This window comes from Chinchilla lanigera, unplaced genomic scaffold (genome assembly GCF_000276665.1).
Source record: "Chinchilla lanigera isolate Chin_1 unplaced genomic scaffold, ChiLan1.0 scaffold00090, whole genome shotgun sequence".
NCBI lineage: Eukaryota > Metazoa > Chordata > Mammalia > Rodentia > Chinchillidae > Chinchilla > Chinchilla lanigera.
In genome coordinates this window covers 4,715,256-4,720,418 of record NW_004955491.1, presented here as the reverse complement: position 1 = coordinate 4,720,418, position 5,163 = coordinate 4,715,256, and the positions used below count along the sequence as shown (strand labels likewise).

Below are 5,163 nucleotides of genomic sequence, written 5' to 3'. Positions count from 1 at the left end.
TCAGGGGTAGAGCATTTGACTGCAGATCAAGAGGTCCCCGGTTCAAATCCGGGTGCCCCCTACTGGTGACCCACTTTATTGCCAAACCTACAAGGATCTTGTCTCTATCCGCTCTGCCTTCAGGCCCTGGCACCTCTCCCTGGGGACAGCAGCTCTCCATGGCCCAAGGCGTGTGTCTAGCACTCTTGGTTCGTGTCTGGCCTGTACTGCAGTCTATTGGGCCTAGGACGTCTGCAACTGCTTTCCTCTCTAGCCCTCTTTCACCTCTTTTTTCACATGTGGTCTCGCTGAGGCACCAAGTTGCCCACCGGGCACAGCACTTGGGATGCAGCTTTCTCAGACTCGCCACGGGCTCAGGTTCTGGGTGTGTTTCACCCGGAGAAGCCATGAATTTCTCCTTCGCGATATGGGTGCCTGTTTTGTTGGTCTGGGCCTTTTCTTCCCTCTTTCATATTGATAGAGATATAAACTTATTTCTTGATTCACCTCCTTATATTGAGCTTCGAAAGACAGGATTGGAAGACCAACTCCTAAGGGAAGCCTTCCTAAGGTTTTTGCTGCAGAGGGCGTGCTGCAGTCCCGACAGCTACGCCTAGCAGAAGTAGAAATGCTTAGGAACGCTGCCAAAAATGCAGCTGAGGATGCTGGCAACTGGGTTGTCTGACACTTGGGTGGGGGAGACAGCTTGAAACACACATGTTGGGAAGAACAGTCCCCTGCTAGGGTGCCATGACGTGAACTGAACACAACACCTATGGTACAATGGCCGGGACAAAGTCCGCCTCACCAAAAGTGTGCTAGTGACACCGGTGATTTCAGAGCCCAGGGCTCCAGCGAGGGAGGCTGAGTCTCGAGCTGGAGGCAGAGGCAGTGGCCAGGAGCGCAGAGGGGGACAACCTGGGAAACGAAGGTAAGGGTGGAATGGAGCAGGGAGCATGGGACACGGCTGGCCAAAAACATGGCCTAGCACCACAAGGGAGGTGGCAGGCCAGAGGAAGGGCTCCAGTCCCTGCGTAAATCCCAGAGTGGCACATTATGCTTGAGTCACACGAGTTGTTGTGAGGCTAACACTTGCCCAGGGCTCCTGGCCACCTGAGCCCAGGTGTGAGGCTGCCTAGCTACATTCCCTTTGGCTCTCCCAGAACACTGTGAGGGAAGCCTTCCCTTCCCCTGGGAGGCACCGGAAGGCTACAACTTTCTGCAAGAAGCCATAAAACCACGAGTACATCAGGTCTCCCCGTCGCTTTCTACAAGGTCCCGCCAACCCCCCACCAACCTCCCGCAGGACCTCACAACACCGGTCCTACACTCCAGCTTCCCTCGCCTGCAAGAGATTTTTCTCCGAACATTTCCCTTCAGTTGCCACCCTCTCTTCTCTTGTCTGTAGCCGCCTGGCCCTTCATCCCCATTGTGAGGAATGCTGGGAGCTTGTGCAGAAACCACTGCCTGCCGCTTCAGCAGTCCATGTCAAGCTCGCTCGCTTCTGCTCCCCTGTCACTTGCGCCCACGAGGTGCCCTCACTTGCTCATCATGTGCATCCCCAGTGCCATCCAAAACCGGGGACCCTCCAGGACGATCCATGCTGTCCTGCTCAGGCCCACGATGCCATTAGAAAGATTCATGGGTGTGGTGTCCTTCAGCACGGAAATGGACTTCTCAGCACCAGGGAGGAAAGGTAATTCGTCAGACAAGGAAGAAAACAGCCTGTGACCTGACCCTCCTTTGGCAATCCCAGGGAGTTTGGGGCTTCACCATGCCCCCGACCTTACACGCCCTCTCTTTCTCATGTCCCTGTGGCAGAAAGCCCTCTCCCTGCCTCCTCCGTCCTGCATGGCTTTGTGACCTGCGCCCTGTTGCTGGCCCCACCACAGAAAGGACACGAGGCCGGGTCCTCTTCAACCACAACAGGGCGTCCAGAGTCCTGAGTCCCAGCTGTGCCAACAGCTTGGGGCTCGAACGGCTACACTGAGCAGATTGTTTGGCACAGCTTGGGGCGGGCCCTCTGGGGGAAGATATCTCCCTCAAGGCCCTCTGTCGTAAGGGAGAAGGGAGAAGAGCTGAGATGAAGACAGCAGACAGAGACCCTGCAGCCCTGTGTGGAGGGGCAGAGAGCCAGGTGGAGAGCAGGGAAGATGGAGAAGGTGAGGCGTCCCCTGGGCGAAGAGAGAGCCCGAGTGCAGCTCCACACAGCCATTCCCACGCTAATGGCACAAGGGGACCGAGCTGGAGGACGCTGAGCTGCAGGTCTTGCGGTGGCCGGCCGGATTCCTCCCGTCCCGGGATAGGGCTCTCGGGGAGGAAGGAGGGGGCATGGTCACAGCCAAGTGGACTGAGTCCAGGTCCATCAGGGCCCCTGAGATCCCCAGCTAAGAGGAGACAAAAGGCGAACCTGATCCTTGGGTCCGGCCACACAGCCAGACCTGCTCATGCCCAAAGTCTGAACAGGGAAGAGGGTGGGAGTGGGTCAGAGCATGGCACTGCAGACAAGCAGTCAGTGACCGGCCCAAGGCCTTTCAGTGCCTGACTCTTCCATTCCTCCTGGTCCCAGGTTGCAATCACTGCCCCGTGCGTTGCCCCAGGGACACACATCTCTGTCCCTCCCACCTCAGCACCCGTCCTTGGACAGAAGCCTCGGTCCAGGTCCCTGCACCCCTGCTTTGGCCCAACCCTCCACACTGCCCATCCCACCCCGCTCCTGGCCTCCACAGGGTCTGCTGAGCAGCCCCCTCCTGGAGTGTGGAGGGCTCTGGGAGGTGAGTGTGGAAGGCGTTCTCCCTGCACACCTCCACGCGTTCATCGCTAGTGGCTTGAGCCAGGGGCCTGGCTGGGGGCCGTGGGCCAATAGCCTCCAGAAGAGGGGGCAGATGGGGCTGCGGAGGTACCGAGAGGGGCCCGGGAGGAAGGGCGCCCCCGATGACTGCAGAGCTCTGCAAGTGCAGCATGGCCAGGTGCGGTCACACAGGTTTACAGTGCTTATGACACACACCTAGTCGGGCAGGTGGGGGCATAGCTCAGGGGTAGAGCATTTGACTGCAGATCAAGAGGTCCCCGGTTCAAATCCGGGTGCCCCCTACTGGTGACTCACTTTATTACCAAATATACAAGGGTCTTTTCTTCAGGCGCTCTGCCTCCGCGCTGTGGCACCTTTGCCTGGGGACCTCAGCTCTACACAGATCAAGGCATGTGTCCCGCATGCTTGGTTCATTTCTGGCCTGAACTGCAGTCCATTGAGCCTAGGACGTAAGAGCTCGCTTTCTTCCGTAGCGCTCTTTCACTTCTTTTTTCTCATGTGGTCTCGCTGAGTCACGAAGTGGAGCACTGGGCACACAAGTCGGGATGCAGCTTTGTCAGACTAGCCATGGGCTCAGATCATAGGTGTGTTTCACCTGGTGAAGCTATGAACTTCTCTTGCGGGATGTGTGTGCCTGTGATTCTCTGCGTCTTTTCTTCCCTCTGTTCTATTTATTCATTTATAAATTTATTTATTTATTTACTTACTCATATTGAGCTTTTAAAGACAGGTTTGGAAGACCACCTCCTAACTGAAGCCTTCATGAGGTTTTCACTGTGGAGGGCGTGCTGCAGTTCCAACAGCTATGCCTAGCGGAAGCTAAATTTTTTAGGAACCCTGCCAAAAATGCAGCTGAGGACGCTGGCAATTGGGATGTCTCACAGTGAGGTGGGAGAGACAGCTTGAAACATATGTGTTGGGAAAAGCAGTCTCATGGTAGGGTGCAATGATGTGAACTGAATACAAAACCTGCAGTACAGTGTCCGGGAGAAAGTCCGCCTCACCAAAAGTGTGCTAGTGACAGCAGTGATTTCTAAGCCATGGCTCCAGCTAGGGCTGCTGAGTCTGCAGCTGGAGGCACAGGCAGTGGCCAGGAGCACAGAGTGTGGAAATGTGGGAAAGGTAGGTGAGGGTGGAAGGAAGCAGGGAGCATGGGAGACAGCTGGCCAACACCTCGGCCCAGGACTGCTCGGGGACGTGGCAGGCCAGAGGAAGGTCCCAGTCCCTGTATACATCCCAGAGTGGCACATCATGCTTGCGTCACATGAGTTGTTCTGAGGCCGGCACTTCCCCAGGGTTCTTGGCCACCAGAGCCCAAGTGCGAGGCTCCCTAGGGACATTCCCTTCGGCTCTCCGAGAACACTGCCAGGGAAGCCTTTCCTTCTCCTTGGAAGCTCCTGAAGGCTGAAACTTTCTGCAACAAGCCAGAAAACCATGAGTCCATCAGGTCGTCCCATCCTCTCCTACAAGGTCCCGCCAACCCGCCACCAACCACCCGCAGGACCTCCCAGCACCAGTCCTACTGTCCAGCTTCTCTAGCCTGTGGTATCTCTCTCTGAACATTTCTCTTCAGTTGCTGTCCTCTCATCTCTTGTCCCGAGCTGCCTGGCCCTTCATCCCCATTCTGAGGAATGCTGGGAGCTTGTGGAGAAATCACTGCCTGCCAGTTCGGCAGTTTGTGTCAAGCTGGCGCTCTTCTGTTCCCCTGTCACTTGTGCCCATGAGGTGCCCTCACTCTCTCATCATCTGCATCCTCAGTGCCATCAAGGACCGGGCACCCTTCGTGATGTTCTGGGCTGTCCTGCTCAGGGCTGCGATGCCATTAGAAGGATTCACAGGTGTGGTGTTCTTGCCCATGCAAATGCACCTGTCAGCAGCCAAGGAGGAACAGGAAATCTGTCAGACAAGGAAGCAAACAGCCTGTGACCTGATCATCCTTTGGCAGTCCCAGGGAGTTTGGGGCTTCAGCATGCCCCCGACCTTACCCGCCCTGTCTTTCTCATGTCCCTGTGGCCGAAGGCCCACTCCCTGCGTCCTCCTTGCTGTGTCGCCTTGTGGCTTCGTGTTGCTGGCCCCACCACAGAAAGGACACCAGGCAGGGTCCCCTCCAATGACCACAGGGTGTCCAGAGCCCTGAGTCCCGGCTGTGCCAACAGCTCGGGGCCTGGGCGGCTATGCTGGGCGGACTGTTTGGCGCAGCTTGGGGTGTGCCCTCTGCGGGAAGATATCTCCCTCCAAGCCCATGGTTGTAAGTGAGAAGGGAGAAGAGCTGAGATGAAGAGAGCAGACCGAGCAGCCCTGAGCCCTGGGTGCAGGGGCAGAGAGGGAGGTGCAGAGTGGGGAGGACGGAGAAGCTGAGGACTCCCTTCCTC

The 5,163-nt window shown here is 57.0% G+C and overlaps 1 non-coding gene across 1 annotated transcript; it reads left to right on the top strand.

Moving 5' to 3' along the window:
- The first annotated feature begins 3,000 nt into the window (after positions 1-3,000).
- Trnac-gca lies at positions 3,001-3,072 on the top strand. The gene has a single exon. It is a non-coding gene; the product is annotated as a tRNA-Cys (tRNA).
- Positions 3,073-5,163: the final 2,091 nt, after the last annotated feature.